Source organism: Nicotiana sylvestris, chromosome 1 (genome assembly GCF_000393655.2).
Source record: "Nicotiana sylvestris chromosome 1, ASM39365v2, whole genome shotgun sequence".
NCBI classification, from domain to species: Eukaryota; Viridiplantae; Streptophyta; class Magnoliopsida; order Solanales; family Solanaceae; genus Nicotiana; species Nicotiana sylvestris.
Window position 1 is genome coordinate 181888619 of NC_091057.1, and position 18017 is coordinate 181906635.

The following is an 18017-nucleotide window of genomic DNA, read 5'->3' on the forward strand; positions in this document are numbered from 1 at the left end:
TCTGCAGACAAAATCTACAGGATTCTTCTTGTCTGAATAGATACTGATAGATGGTTTTGCTTGTTGTCTTTCTGGACCCACTAAGGTTATAAAGAAATTCCTTTCTAATCCTCAATATTAATCAAAATCTTCGTAATTCTTGTTTCATAAAAATCTAAGAAGGTTGTCGAAATATGTGGTGTGTAGTACAGCAAACTCGAGCCAACATTTCTACATAGCACTTTATGTTTATGCCCTTTCCCCAGCTCTCAATTTCTTAAGTAATCCTCTAGAATCCGTGAACAACTGAAGAACTTGCATCTCTACGTTCAATAGCCTGGTACACGATCTTGCGTTCATGGGTCTATAATGTAGGCAGTCTATCCTAATGCAATCATCAGCGACTGATTCCACGGCTCGAACCCGTGACCTATAGGTCGAGACAACTTTATCGTTGCTCCAAGACTCCCCTTCAATTATTATATATAGTTTAGATTCCTTCTGATTGAGCTAGTCAAATAGATCTTATTTTATGTTTTTCCTGCTTATATGATTCTTGGGGCTAGAAGTGGTGTGTTACATCTTTATGACAGAAATGTGTCAGCACAAATTGTAAGCCTTCTAACTCTTAGGAACAATATCCAATGTGTAAGTAGATGAGGTTTTTCACTGTGTTCAGCAACCATTCACAAAATTGGTATTACATTCAAACAAATTTAAATACTGAATACATAAAATAGCACAAGCTTTTCATACAAGCATAGGCATTTAGAGGAAGAACCTGCCACCAGTAATACCGCTCCCACTGTCTCGCAGCAAGTAGCATTCCTTGGATGGGCACCACTTCAGAGTAAGTTCCTCAAACTTTGCAAGTCCCATTAAATTACAGATTCTTCCCTAGCCTCTGGTTTGGCAATAGATTGAACTAGTTTAGATTTTTGCAACTATTTGATTTCATAAAAGAAACATGGAACCAAAGCTAATGAACGTGATAGTGTAAAGTGTAAACATTATAGATTTTCCAGGAACTATTATGATGGATGATATCTTGCAGTTGTGTAAACAATACTCACCGACAGAAGATTAATGAGTTCAGTGTGTTATCAATTCCTAGAGATTATATCAATGGAACCAAAACTATTTTGATTACTGCTGTATATGAGGTCAAGCTCAATAAAACCAACAATAACAAAGGTGATAACAAACTTCTACAGGGTATTACATTACATCTTTCTGTGAAGAAAAAGACCTTCTTTCAAAGCTTAAAGGCTTTAAAGTGAAAAAAAAAAACACAAGGCAATTGTGTTCCATAGTAGAAGTGGGAATACAGATGTTGCACTAGTTACACATGACACGGGAATAACTAATACAGTTAGATACAAGCTTATCCATAAACAATAGTCACCATATGTGCTAGGAACTAAAACTTGCATACTTTCCAATCGTCAAAAAAAATATGAAAGAAAATGTAGGGAAACACTCCTTATGATACTATTGCATAACACAAAAACGTGCATAGTGTTGAAGTTTGGCAAAATGCCAAAGTCACACATTGGTTGGGAGTTAAGTTTGGGGGGATTTTTCCCCTATAAAAGAAGGCCTAATGTTTAGGATTGAAACACACCTCTCATTTGCCTTCTCATCTGTTTAAGGCATTTGTATCTTCTCTCTTTAGTATTATTTCACTTGTATTTTTGGAGTGGAATAAAATATTTGGTTGTGTCCGAGGAGTAGGCAAAATTAGCCGAACCTCGTAAATTCTGGTGTTCCCTTTATTATTGCTTTATTGTCTTATTTATTATTTGGTGGTTGTCATAATTTTTGGTATAGTAGTTGTGACTTATTCACACTCTATACATTTGGCTTCCGCAACAATTGGTATCAGAGCCAAGGTACTGTCTAAGTATGCTCTGTGGTTGCAGCATAGTCTGATCTTCCACATCAGAAAAGATTTATCTTGGTAACTGAGTCAAGGTTCTGTCTGAGTATGCTCTGTGGTTGCAGCTTAGTCTGATCTTCCACACCAGAAAGGAAATAATCTTGATTTGTGTCGTCAGCTATTAAATAATATTTGTGTCAAAGATGGGAGACAATAAACAAGAAGAATCTACATCAAGTGTCAACAATACGTCATCATTGGCATCTTCGCTTATGACAAGAATTGTGTCAAATGCGAAATTTGCGGTCGAAATATTTGACGGGTCCGGACATTTTGGGATGTGGCAAGGCGAGGTTCTAGATGTCCTTTTTCAACAAGGGCTAGATCTGGCCATTGAAGAAAAGAAACCAGATGTTATTGGAGAAGAAGATTGGAGAATTATCAACCGTGTTGCTTGCGGTACCATTCGATCCTACCTTGCTAGAGAGCAGAAATATCCATACACAAAGGAAACTTCTGCAAGTAAATTATGGAAAGCACTGGAGGATAAATTTTTGAAGAAAAACAGTCAAAATAAATTGTACATGAAGAAGAGACTGTTTCACTTCACCTATGTTCCTGGTACCACGATGAATGAACATATCACCAGTTTCAATAAGTTGGTTACAGATTTGCAAAATATGGATACAACTTATGATGATGGTGACTTGGCCTTGATGTTGTTGGCGTCACTTCCTGATGAGTACGAGCACCTTGAAACTACTCTACTCCATGGAAATGACGAAGTTTCTCTCAGAGAAGTTTGTTCGGCTTTGTACAGCTATGAACAAAGAAAGCGAGAAAAACAGAAGGGCGGAGAAGGAGAAGCACTATTTGTGAGGGGTCGTCCTCAAAATCAAACGAGGACAAAGAAGGGAAGATCCAAGTCAAGATCCAGACCCAGCAAAGATGAATGTGCCTTTTGTCGAGAAAAAGGGCACTGGAAGAAAGACTGTCCGAAGTTGAAGAATAAGGCCAAACATAACAATGGAAAGGCCATTATGGATTCAAATGTAGCTGATTGTGATGATTCAGACTTCTCATTAGTTACAACAGAGTCATCAACATCATCAGACATATGGTTGATGGACTCGGCTTGTAGCTATCATATGTGTCCCAACAGGGACTGGTTCATGGAATTTCAAGAAGGAGAATATGGAGTCATCCACACAGCGGATAACAGCCCTCTTACCTCATATGGCATTGGTTCAATACGATTAAGGAACCATGATGGAATGATCAGAACATTGATAGATGTTCGATATGTACCGGATTTGAAGAAGAATCTCATCTCTGTGGGAGCCCTAGAATCAAAAGGGTTCAAAATCATTGCAGAAAATGGAGTGATGAGAGTATGCTCCGGTGCACTAGTGGTAATGAAGGCTAATCGGAAAGAATAATAATATGTATCGCTATCGTGGCAGTACAGTTATTGGGACAGCGACAGTAACATCCAGTGACGACAAAGAGGCAGAAGCAACCAAGCTATGGCACATGCGCTTGGGACATGCTGGAGGAAAATCCTTGAAAACTCTATCAGATCAAGGATTGTTAAAAGGAGTAAAGGCTTGCAACTTGGAGTTTTGTGAGCATTGTGTCAAAGGGAAACAGACAAGGGTTAAATTTGGTACAGCGATCCATAATACTAAAGGCATTTTGGATTATGTACACTCTGATGTTTGGGGTCCTTCCAAAACACCTTCATTGGGTGGGAAGCACTATTTTGTAACCTTTGTTGATGATTTTTCTCGAAGAGTGTGGGTGTATACAATGAAAAACAAAGATGAAGTGCTGGGAATTTTTCTCAAATGGAAGACGATGGTGGAGAATCAAACAGGCAGGAGGATCAAGTGTATTCGCACAGACAATGGAGGTGAATACAAAAATGATCATTTCAATAAGGTCTGTGAAAATGATGGCATCGTCCGACACTTCACTGTTAGACATACACCACAACAGAATGGAGTGGCAGAACGTATGAACCGGACCTTGCTGGAGAAGGTACGGTGTATGTTGTCCAATGCTGGCTTGGGCAAAGAATTTTGGGCTGAGGCAATTACATATGCATGTCACCTCATTAATCGTCTACCATCTGCTGCTATTGATGGCAAAACACCATTTGAAAAATGGTACGGAAAACCTGCTGTAGATTATAACTCTTTGCACGTGTTTGGCTCAACTGCATATTATCATGTGACGGAGTCAAAATTGGATCCAAGGGCAAAGAAGGCTATTTTTATGGGAATTACTTCTGGAGTCAAAGGATATCGCTTATGGTGCCCTATGACAAAGAAAGTAATATTCAGCAGAGATGTTACCTTTGATGAATTTGCTATGGTAAATAAGGTAACAGAAGATACCAAACAAAATGAAGGTGCTTCTAAGCAGGTGGAGTTTGAGGGAAAATTTATTTTTCCTACACAAGAAGCAGAGGAGGAAACAAATGAAGATTACCCTCTGGAAGGAGAGCCAGTAGAGGAGATTCCAACTCAGGAATCTCAACAACAACTTGAATCAATAGCAACCAGCAGGCCAAAAAGAACAATAACGAAACCTGTTCGTCTCATAGAGACGGTTGCTTGTGCAACCTCAATTGTAGCTGATGATGTTCCTACTACTTATAAAGACGCTGTCCAAAGTTCAGAAGAAGATAAGTGGAGGATTGCCATGAATGATGAAATACAGTCCCTTCATCAGAATCATACATGGAGATTGGCCAATCTCCCGAAGGGAAAGAAAGCAATTGGGTGCAAATGGGTATTTGCAAAGAAGGAAGGATTTCCTAACCAAGTAGATGTTCGCTACAAAGCAAGATTGGTGGCCAAAGGATATGCTCAAAAGGAGGGAATTGATTACAATGAAGTGTTTTCTCCAGTTGTAAAACATTCCTCCATTAGAATTATGTTGGTTTTGGTAGCACAATTGGATTTGGAACTAGTTCAGATGGATGTAAAAACTGCGTTTTTACATGGAAACTTGGAGGAGGAAATCTACATGACTCAGCCAGAAGGATTCAAAGTTGCTGGAAAAGAAAATATGGTGTGCAAACTTGAAAAATCGTTGTACGGATTGAAACAATCTTCTAGACAATGGTACAAGCGATTTGACGAGTTTATGTTACGGCAAGGGTACAAGAGAAGCAAATACGATCATTGTGTGTATTTGCACAAGCTTAAAGATGGTTCCTTTGTATATCTTCTCCTATATGTTGATGATATGTTGATAGCTTCCAAGAATTCGGAAGAAATTGATAAGTTGAAGATTCAACTGAAGAAGGAGTTCGAGATGAAGGATTTGGGTGAGGCAAAGAAAATTCTTGGCATGGAGATAATTAGAGATAGACGTTCAAAGAAACTCTGTTTATCTCAAAAGGAATATTTGAAGAGAGTACTTCAACGTTTTGGCATAGATGACAAGACTAAGCCAGTTAGTACTCCACTTGCTTCCCATTTTAAGCTAAGTACTACTATGTCGCCAATGGATGAAGCTGAACGAGAGTATATGTCAAAGGTACCATACGCAAATGCTGTTGGTAGCTTGATGTATGCAATGGTTTGCACAAGGCCTGACATTTCACAAGCTGTTGGAGTTATTAGCAGATATATGCACAATCCAGGGAAGGAGCATTGGCAAGCTGTGAAGTGGATTCTACGGTATATTCATAATACTGTAGATGTCGGGTTAGTTTTTGAGCAGGAAGACAATCAGTTTGTAGTTGGATATTGTGACTCAGATTTTGCGGGTGATATGGACAAACGAAGATCAACTACTGGTTATGTGTTTACTTTTGCAAAGGCACCAGTTAGTTGGAAGTCTACTTTGCAGTCAACAGTTGCTTTGTCTACAACAGAGGCAGAGTACATGGCTATTACAGATGCTGTGAAAGAGGCAATTTGGCTTCAAGGATTGCTAAAGGAGCTTGGTGTTGAACAAAAAGGTATCACAATTTTTTGTGATAGTCAAAGTGCTATTCAATTAGCGAAGAACCAAGTTTATCATGCAAGGACGAAGCACATTGATGTTCGGTATCATTTCGTACGAGAAATCATAGAAGAAGGTGGAGTCACGGTGAAGAAAATTCATACTACAGAGAATCCTGCTGATATGCTGACAAAGGTGGTGACTGCGGTCAAGTTTCAACATTGTTTGGATTTGATCAACATTGTTGAACACTGAAGATTGAAGATGAAGACACAACCAAAATTTGTTATTGAGAGAGAATTGAAAATGTGGAATTTTGCCAAGGTGGAGATTTGTTGAAGTTTGGCAAAATGCCAAAGTCCCACATTGGTTGGGAGTTAAGTTTGGGGGGATTTTTCCCCTATAAAAGAAGGCCTAATGTTTAGGATTGAAACACACCTCTCATTTGCCTTCTCATCTGTTTAAGGCATTTGTATCTTCTCTCTTTAGTATTATTTCACTTGTATTTTTGGAGTGGAATAAAATATTTGGTTGTGTCCGAGGAGTAGGCAAAATTAGCCGAACCTCGTAAATTCTGGTGTTCCCTTTATTATTGCTTTATTGTCTTATTTATTATTTGGTGGTTGTCATAATTTTTGGTATAGTAGTTGTGACTTATTCACACTCTATACATTTGGCTTCCGCAACACATAGGAATACCGTATCATGCATGAAATAACTTGAAATTTAGAAAATTAACGATATGTGCGTCAGTCAGGCAACAATCAGATAAATTTCTGGAAATCTTTAAGACCTTAGGACCACGTCTCAGTCAGGGGCAGAAATCTCAGTGGACTAGCATTGATTCTCAATGATAACAATGGACAACAAACTGGGGAATTGCGACTTCCATAACTTCATCTTAATTATGCCCAACTGGGCACTGCAAGTTCCACATTTTCATACGAAAATGCTTTCCTCCACAACTTTAGACTACACTCGATCCCCAAAAGAAGAAGCATAAGTAGAAAGGTGCATCCCAAACACAGTAGTACACTTTCTCAGCCTCAATCCATCTACTTCATCCAAACTTATTGATTATAAAGATGTGCATCAACTCAATCAAGTTATGCATTTATAGAACATTTCACGCTGCAATATTAATGACAGGTAAGCTTTCATTGCCATGATAGTATACAGGAACCAATCATAGAATGCCTAATCAAGAGAGAAGTTGCAAAGTAAAATTCTCACGATCAATTATACAACAGCATGTCCTTCAGGTTAACTATCTATTAGCCATGTATCATCTGCTTAAGTACCACATTCAAAGCGAATAGTAACTCTTCATATATTCGAATATTGGTTTTTAGACATGTAAGGAATTGACTAACTGTGGGTGTATTCAGTCAGTTAAGTTAACAAGATTTAGTTAGAGTTAGTTATGATTAGCCTTTAGTATAAATAGCTGGATATTTGTTCATTGTCACTAGTTAACCTCTCTACGCTTCTCTCGTTATCTCTTCTCAATGCTGTTCGATCGAGCTCCTCAGTACATCAATTTGGTGAAAGTTAAGAAGACAACATTTATTTCTAATTACTTGAATGATTACATCAGGCAAAAGAACAAGCGACAATCAGAATGATAATACTCAAATTTTGTAATAAAAGATTTCCCAACAATGTGTTTAACTTCTAGGATTAGTGGCCAGCAAGGGAGAAAGGGATCGCAGGTGAGTAAGAAATTCCACCCCATCAAAGTTCAGTCCTGAAAATCATACATGTATATTTCCTCCAACGAATTATTCCTTGCTCATTGAACTAGAAAATTCTCCAAGGAACCATTGTTTCTTATCCTAATTGTCAAGGGTCCTTGAAGGTTCATTTTCTAAAAAATTCAGCATACATCTTCCATGCTGCACAGAAAAAATGACTTATCTTTAATCTAGTGAGAACGTTTAAATGTGAAGTGGTTCATTTTTTTCCCAGAAAATGTTATCGCAACATGTAATCATGCCTTTGTCATTACAAGTTACAACCATGGTTTATAAGAGAAGTATACCAATTTAATATTTGCATGCATCAGGTTGAGGACGAGAGTCGTGAGAAGTGCATGTCTAAGATGATTAAAAATTTAGACTAATCAAAAAAATTAATTTTCAATTGTATTATATTAATCATTCTTATCATATATGATCATAAAATCAATACCAGATTAGATAAATTTAACATAGGCCAGGGTGTTATTAGTACAAATCTTAATCCAATTAAAAATCAAACTAAGTAGTAATTTTTTTGATAATACACTGTATACGCAAATTTTAATACTAATACATAACATCTGATAATACATAACGCAAAATTATTAATCATAGCCTAATTCTTAAAGCAACCGAAAAGAGAGAGAGAGAGAGAGAGAGAGAGACTGACCAGAGCAACCTCTAAAGCTTCGACAACGAGCTTCTCCATGAGTGCCTGTGTAGTCTCATAGACAATCTCATTTCTCAGACCTGAAACAAAATTAGACTAAATGGAGCTCTAGATTAACAATTATTACGAGCAATCGGTTATTCAAACGGAAATTAAGGATGTGAATCTAACTGGAGACGGCGTGAATGATATGAAATGAAGTGTATCGGCGAGACGGTAAAGGTGAGTAATGTCCCAATCAAAAGCATGTTTGCTGTTAGGACGGTGATCTATTGCGACGTCGTTCGCCGATTTCTCTCTCGAGTTTCGGCTCTGACACTGTGCATGAGGACAGGAAGCTTCACTTCTCTCCAATTCTACTCTTCTCCCTCCATAACCGTTTCCATGACTTTGTTGCTTTTGCAATTTGTGTGAGATTGTGTTTGGATAATACGATATATGTAGTACTGATAAAGTGATCCCATTTTAAATGTAAGTGAGGCGGCCGTATTTGAATTTCCGCGGCGTTGAACAAGGTTGCGCCATTGCGGAAGCTGGATGGTGCCTACTCCCTTTTACTTGTTTGGATTTTTATTCCAAAACAATGTTTGTTTTGATTGTTTAGTTAAAATTGATTGTATAGTATTGTATTGTTAAATTTATTATTCTGTAATAACGAAAAGTTCCATTTTTTGAAACAATCAATGTTACGATACAAAATTCACTAAGGGTCGTGATGGCGCCGGACACCATTGTCACGCAAGCCAACTACCATTTACTAGCAATTTCTTATTTTTTTTTATTTTTAAATCATTTCCTTTAAGCAAATAAATAATAAATAATAAACTCTGTTGGATAAATGAGGATGTCTTTACAAATTTAAGTACTGAAAAATCATGTGATCATCCCAGAACCCGGTGTCACAAGTACATGAGCATTTACTAGGGAATGAAATAAAATACAGTAACTGTCCGGAATACAAGTGGACAGAAATGAAGATACAGTACCATACTTTGAAGGGGACTCTGTTGGCTGCGGTCGTCTCGATAATTGCAGCTTACCTAAGTCTCCATATCAACCATACCGCTAAGCCACTAGCCACATATGGACCTATGCAACAAAAATGCACAGCAAGTGAAGTATGAGTACGAAAACAACGTGTACCCAATGAGTATCTCGTCTAATCTCGAAGAAGTAGAGATGAGAGGTCGACTTCGACACTTACTAGTGGTCCAATGATAATATAGTAAAAATGTGAGGAGATTAGGAAATTTTATTAAAATAACAATTATAATTCATAAATCCAGATAGCAGGTAAATAACTTCCTAAATACTAATGGATTTCCAAAGATTTACTTTTCATTATCTTTATCAATTTATCTCCGGCCAGGAAAGGCAAATGTCAATATTTATAAATCTCAAGCAACAATACAAACATGTGCATATCATGCCGAGGTCGTACGGCCCGATCCAACATAAATGTAAAATGAGCACTACCGAGGGTCGAACGGTACGAACCATAGATGCATTTATTTAATCTACCGAGGCGTTCGGCTCGTTTCGAAATTAAACACATACAGACAGTCAATCAAGAAGCCAACAGGGAACAATTATCCAAAGAAAAGCCAATTATCTTTTAACAATTTTATAAAATCAAGTTTAATCCTTTTAGAAATTCATTTATAAATTCGATAAGAGTTAAGCAATTCAACTATCAATAAGATTACTATTATTCCAAGTATAGCATGCTTTTGGGTCCTAGACTACCCGAACTTAAACATAATAGTAGCTATGCACGGGCTCTCGTCACCTCGCGCATACGTAGCCCCCATAAATAGGAGCACAAATCCAATTAATTTGCCTATGGGGACAATTCCCTCTTACAAGGTTAGAAAGGAGACTCACCTCGCTCCGAAGATCCATAATCGGTATTTCACGCTCTTCCTAGAACTCGAATCGATGCATAATGCTCCAAAACTAGCCAATAATTATGCAAATCCATTAATATATGTTCAATTACTCATTACAATCCAATTTATAACAATTCCTAACCCCAAGCGAAAAGTTGACAAAATTGCCCTCGGGCCCACTTGCGCCGATTTCGAAAATTTTCAAAGATAAAATTTACCCATGAACTCATGAACTCAAATATATGATTTTCTCTTAATTTCATACCCAAAATTGTTGTTAAAATCCAAGAATACGAATTTTCTAGGTCTTCCTCAAAATCCCAAAATTTCTACAAATTTTCTTGTCTAAATCCATATATAAACCTTGTATTTACTTAAAACTAGTAGAAATCACTTACCCCCTACTTGGCGATGAAAATGGCACTCCAAGGTTGCTTCAAAATTGGCTCCCATGAAAGATTTGAGATAAAAATGAGCCAAAACCCGTTTTAAAACACTTCACTGCCCAGGCGATCCTTCTATGCGATCGCAACCAATGCTCCACGATCGCATAAGCCAAACCCAGGGCCTCCAAATTCTTGCACAATGTGATCGCATACATACCCCTGTGATCGCATAAGCCAAAGCCAACATCCTTCAATTTCTTCCTTTATGCGATCGCACAAACACCCCTACGATCGCATAAGCCAATACCAGCTGCCTCCAACTCTTGCTCTATGCGATCGCAGACCCTCTCACGTGATCGCATATAGTAAAAACCTGTTGCACTCATACCAGAAAACCAGCAATCCTCACAAGGCAAAAATCGACCTGTTGAGCATCCGAAACACGCCCGAGGCCCCCGGGACCTCAACCAAACCTACCAACCAGTCCTAATACCTCATTCGAACTTAGTCGAGCCTTGAAATCACCTCAAACAACATCGAAATCACGAATCGCAACCCGATTCAAGTTTAATGAACTTAGAACTTCAAACTTCAACTTTCGGTGTTTAAACCTATCAAATCACGTCCGATTGACCTCAAATTTTGCACACAAGTCATATTCGCCATTACGGACCTACTCCAACTTCCAGAATCAAAATCTGACCCTGATATCATAAAGTTAACTCTCGGTCAAACTTCCCAAAAACCTTTAAATTTCTATCTTTAGCCAAATGATTCCAAAATGACTTATGGACCTCCGAATTCACTTCCGATCGCGCTCCCAATACCAGAATCACCATACGGGGCTATTCTCAGACTCGGAATCCCAAACGGAAATCGATAACACTGAAATGCACTTTAACCCAAACTTATGAAATTTCTTTCAAAATGCTAACTTCCACAATAGGCTCCAAAATGCTCCCAAGTCCTCCAAAACCCTATCCGGGCATACGCCCAAGTCCGAAATCACCATACGAACCTACTGGTACCTTTAGATCTCGATTTCTAGGTCGTTTACTCTAAAATCCAATATTAGTCAACTCTTTCAACTTAAAGCTTCCGAAATGAGAATTCACTTTCCAAATCAACTCCGGAATTCAATTACGACCATGCGTACAAGTTATAATACCTGAAGTGAAGCTGTTCATGGCCTCAAACCGCTGAACAACGTGCTAGAGCTCAAAATGACCGGTTGGGTCATTACATTCTCTCCCACTTAAACATACTTTCGTCCTCGAACATGCTAAGAACTACGCTGGAGTTGTCTAAAATCGTTGTTTAACACCTCGTGCACCTACCCGTGCTACCACAACTCGGTTGAGCATATTAGCTCGAGCAAATCTGAAGATGTTCTCTTTTATTCAAGCAAATAAGCTTAGAGCCCAGTTCCAACATCCGGAACTCTCTGCCATTGCTTTCAACATATGAACACCGCATTAATCACCCCATGATGCACCGATACAAGATTGCATACCTTTGCTGAATTCACACTATGCCCTGCACAACTCACACAACTATAATAATATCCTCTGATCATAATTAGCCGAAATTCCACGAATCTGATGCTCCTAATGCATCTCACGACCCATATACATATTGCTCTCACTTTTACAATACCATAATGACGGAAGATGCACGTAGAAATTCATAACCAACTGCCGAGTCAATAATTCATTGAGTTTATACCCCTGACAAGAATCATCACCTCATTCTGAACCAAATAATGGTATTTGCCCTTTAATATTCTTCATATAATCCGATTGCACTGATCTTAGATCCAATAATCTCGCCTCACCTAGAACGAACTGCTCAGCAAATAAATCACTCAGACATGACCAAAAGTCTCATATGATGCCACAATGTGCCAATAGGCTACCAATTCGTACACTATTCAAAATGAAAACGAAATCTGGAAGGGACTACTCACTCATACAGCTAATATGAGTTTTCCTCAAAAAAATAAAAAACAAAACACATAAAAACATACATAGGTAATTGTACTCAACATCACACTGTTGCGGCGCGTAACTCGATCCAAATAACATACCCGTGGTGGCGTGCCACTCAATCCACACATAAAACTCACATAAGGAGATACACACTGAGCTAAATTGCTCATTACAACACAATACTGAATATCAGTCACAAGCACGCTAAGTGCATCCCTAGGGAGACATATAGCGCCATAGGCTACAAAACTCAAGCACAACTGAGGTGCGATATACGATCTGAATCTCGAGATCCATCTTGCTCATATAACATCACCTCTGCACGGAACCTCAACACATAAGAAATTCACCAAGCCGTCTCGCAACTCATATGCGCAATATATCATTACATGAAATAGCTGACGATGAAATAGTACCCTGACTACTCTTCCATAAAGAGTGCATTGCTGAAATGAACACATCTAGCCTGATGTTGAGCCCATATTCACATTTAGATCCATCCACAGACCTCAAGCTGATTCTGATCACACTGAACTAAGCTAATAACCTTTCAAAGGTCCATAATAACTCTGCTTTTCTCATAATACACAAGAACAACCATCATAACCGGAGTAATCCTCCGCAATCCACAACCCAATAAACCGAGTGCCCTCCAGGCATCAATTCTCAATTTAACAACATCACCACAACCTTCATACTTGGTTCAACTCTTTAACAAATCAAGTGACTACATGCCTCACTTATACAACCTTCCCGTGGGGCATGCTCCCATAACCTTCCGTAACAGATAACTGGTCTGTGCATCCAAACCACCAGCCGTACTAACGCTGAAAAGCGATCAAGAATCCTTAACCAGGATGCAAAGCCTTTTTCACAACATACCGATCTCAGGTGACGCTGAAGACAATACCAACTTACCTTAAACATCGAAACTCATTTTCTGCTCATCCGAGCTCGTGACATCCTTGTCAACACCGAACTGCAACCTTGATCCTCACTTCAAATTCCATACTACTCACTGCACTCAAAATGCCAATATACGATAGAACACGTTTTTTATCATCACTCCGGAATCACTAATAGATCAACACTTCATCATATAAAAACTTTTCAATAAACTCACTCCAGGAGAACTATAGAAACACACAGGTAAATTCTCATAACCGTAGAATATGCAAATCTCTAAGTAGTGGACTAAGCCACCATAGCCCTTATGGGATCCTCCTATACATAATAGGCCATAACAGTAGAATACTTCTGAATAACATCAATTACCTCACAAGTACCGTCACAAATTGCTTGCATAACTTGGTCCCGTTGCAGGAACTGATCACTACCACCAATATGCCAATTCAACTATGGCTAATCAATCTATTTTCTTCCAATTTATCTTTGATTGCCTTAGAAATAATAATAACTCCATTCAACACATAATACACCCCATCCGCACTCATCCCGAGTGACCTTGAATCACGAGACCACGCTATCTCCAATTCCACGAACTATTTCATACCTCCCTTGTGCACACATTCGCATCCTCAACTGGTACGCCTATTCTGATAATCTCTCTATGAATCCGAAGTCCTTTCTCATTTTCCTCCCAAATGCAGCACTGCAAGTCAAAATATCATAGAACATTCTGGGCCTCTTCTCATAAGCTGCTACAAAGCTTGATCCTTAACCGTACCTATAAGCTCGAAATCATCAGGTACCACATTTTATCACTTTGAATCCACCAGGACCGTTGTTAAGAGCCACCCGCTCTGACTTGGCCCCGAATATAATCTACTCCATGAATCTTCTAGCACATGAATACCCTCTCGATGAAGCACCCGACAAAATCACTTTCCTTGAAACCCGCATCTGTACAAGGCATAAATTATGAATCCTTCCCCAAGTCTGAACATGAGCCAATAAGGCTAACCATAGAATACCTTTAACAATCCCTTTGCTCAAATTACCACTTATGTCCTTTTTCCATAGCTGAAATAACCCATCAATATGCTAATAACCAGAAACCTCGCAAGTAGTTAACCATGCAACCCAATCATAGGCGGTGGGACTCTCCCACTTAGCTTTAAGCCACTATGACACACCTCTGAAATTCACCAAGATTCTTTATCTCTTATTGACATGACCTCACGCAATTAAACTGCCAGATTCCTTGAAATCGTTCCATTAGCACTTCATGAATACCCTGAATTTTCATCAACATTCACATATTCGATCTCTTACCGAAATGGCCAGTAAAATCCTCTGCAGAAGCTTCGCCAACCACACGACCACTAACCTACTCACAAGGAATAACCCACTTGTGGAAATCACTTTCCGACATTTTCCAACGCTGTTGCACGGGGTACAATTACTACGACATCAATAATCCATCTTGAGTCCGATCTCACTCTCTAGCTGCACAAGTCCATTCACCCCTCGTGGACACCAATTAGATGTGCGGCAACATCCTTCCAATTCAAAGTTATGTTGTATCCTTCTTCATTTCAAGCAGCTCATTTCCGTTATATCAAATCTCCTATCGCATAATAACCCATACTCCAAATTAAATCTATAGGCTCCAATCACCAATCTCTAAAATTCCCAAATCATTCCAAACTCTCCTCAAGGTGCATAGTCATCCTACTACCAAGCCCATATGCAACTCCGCCACTCTTCCACTTTGGCAGAACTCACCCCTTTAATCAACTACTCGACCCTTGCTTCTTATACTTGGCCTTCTAAAAATTTTAACCACCGCCTGACACTCCCCACATGTCCTTCCTCATCCTTTGCCATTAAGTTGTTGCCTTAAATAAAAATCTATCTTCGTAACACTTGAACCCACAAATCGCTACTAACTAAACCTTTCCGGAGATCATCTTTCTCGAGTCGTCGATATTAGAAACACCGATTCAATCCTGAACCACCCCACCCCGCGATATCCCACCATCGTTTATCCAATATTATTTCACAATATCCTACCCCAAGGGCGAATTGCAGAAGACCATAACACCGGAGAACTTAACACATACAATTGAGGACGACAACACTACATCGCAGATGAAGATTTCACCACGGTCGAAAATACCAAGTCTCGTTACTCCATTACCCCAAATTTGGACATTCATAGTCCAATTGCTTTTCCTTTGCCGAAAATGAAATATCATATCTCTGAATCATGCATTGAGTAGACTTCCTTTCAAATTATTCACCGCCCCAACACATAGGCAAGTATCTTACCATCAAGTCAATACTATGCGATAACCAATCATGAACAATCATAGCGATCTGTGCATAGTCTCAAACCTCTCAGGAATACTGTTACTGAGCTGAAATGACAAGATATCCTCCTGCAAGGCAACGACAATAGCCCAATCAAGAATACCGGGAGAAACATCTCGCACCACATCTGTAGTGCCATTACAATCCTTCAATTCTCGATTTATAACCAGCGGTTCGTGTCGCGTAAGATCGAGTAGGAATGAAACAAGGGCATAAGCCTCAAGGAATCAAATCGCACGATGAGGAATCAAGAAGGGAAGTACTCCTAACAGCCCTGTAGCCTCCCGAAGATAAGTACAGATGTCTCTGTATTGATCCGCGAGACTCTACTAGACTTGCTCATGACTCATGAGACCTAAGGGAACCTAGTGCTCTGATACCATGTTATCACGACCCAAAATTCACTAAGGGTCGTGATGGCGCCGGACAACACTGTTAGGCAAGAAAACTACCATTTACTAGCAATTTCTCATTTTTTTATTATTTTGAAATCATTTCCCTTAAGCAAATAAATAATAAATAATAAAATTCGCTGGATAAATGAGGATGTCTTTACAAATTTAACTACTGAAAAATCCCGTGGTCATCCGAGAACCATGTGCCATAAGTGCATGAGCATTTACTAGGGAATAAAATAAAATACAGTCCGGAATACAAGTGGACAGAAATGAAGATACATTACCATCCTCTAAAGGGGACTCTGTTGGATGCGGGTCGTCTCGATAATTGCAGCTCACCTAAGTCTTCATATCAACCATGCTGCTATGCCACTAAGCCACTAGCCACATATGGACGTGTGTAAAAAAATGCACAACAAGTGTAGTATGAGTACGAAAACAACGTGTACCCAATGAGTATCCCGTCTAATCTCGAAGAAGTAGAGACGAGAAGTCGACTTCGACACTTACTAGTGGTCCAATGATAATATAGTAAAACGTGAGAAGATCAGAGAATTTTATTAAAACAACAATTATAATTCATAAATCCAGATAGCAGGTAAATAACTTCCCAAATACTAATGGATTTCCAAAGATTTACTTTTCATTATCTTTATCAATTTATCTCCGGCCAAGAAAGGCAAATGTCAACATTTATAAATCTCAAGCAACAATACAAACATGCGCATATCATGCCGAGATCGTTCGGCCCGATCCAACATAAATGTAAAATGTGCATTGCCGAGGGTCGAACGACGCGAACCATAGATGCATCTATTTAATCTACCGCGGCGTTCGGCCCGTTCCGAAATTAAACACATACAAACAGTCAATCAAGAAGTCAACATGGAATAATTATCCAAAGAAAAGCCAATTATCTTTTAACAATTTTATAAAATGAAGTTTAATCCTTTTAGAAATTCATTTATCAATTCGATAAGATTTAAACTATTCAACTGTCAATAAGATTATATATTCCAAGTATAGCATGCTTTTGGGTCCTAGACTACCCGGACTTAAACATAATAGTAGCTACGCACGGGCTCTCGTCACCTCGCACGTATGTAGCCCCCACAAATAGGAGCACAAATCCAATTAATTCACCTATGGGGACAATTCCCTCTTACAAAGTTAGAAAGGAGACTCACCTCGCTCCGAAGATCCATAACCGGCATTCCACGCTCTTCCGAGGACTCGAATCGATGCACAATGCTCCAAAACTAGCCAATAATTATGCAAATCCATTAATATATGTTCAATTACTCATTATAATCCAATTTATAACAATTCCTAACCCCGAGCGAAAAGTTGACAAAATTGCCCTCGGGCCCAAGTGCCCGGATTCCGAAATTTTTCGAAGATAAAGCTTACCCATGAACTCACGAACTCAAATATATGATTTTCTCTTAATTTCATACCAAAAATCGTTGTCAAAATCTAAAAATACGAATTTTCTAGGTCTTCCTCAAAATCCCAAAATTTCTACAAATTTCCTTGTCTAAATCCATATATAAACCTTTTATTTACTTAAAATTAGTAGAAATCACTTACCTCTTGCTTGGTGATGAAAATGGCACTCCAAAGTTGCTCCAAAATTGGCTCCCATGAAAGATTTGAGATAAAAATGAGTCAAACCCCGTTTTAAAACACTTCACTGCCGAGGCAACCCTTCTTAGGGCCAATGCTCCGCGATCTCATAAGCCAAACCCAAGGCCTCCAAATTCTTGCACAATGGGATCACATACATACCCCTGCGATCGCATAAGCCAAAGCCAACAGTCTCCAATTTCTTCCTTTACGTGATCGCATAAACA

General features: G+C 38.9%; 1 long non-coding RNA gene across 1 annotated transcript; it reads right to left on the reverse strand.

Annotated features, from left to right (window-relative positions):
* Positions 1–213: 213 nt before the first annotated feature.
* LOC138881172 (uncharacterized) lies at positions 214–8705 on the reverse strand. The gene is made up of 3 exons (XR_011403379.1): positions 8399–8705; positions 8228–8323; positions 214–883 (listed from the first exon to the last, which is right to left on the reverse strand). It is a non-coding gene; the product is annotated as an uncharacterized lncRNA (long non-coding RNA).
* Between the last annotated feature and the right edge of the window lie 9312 nt (positions 8706–18017).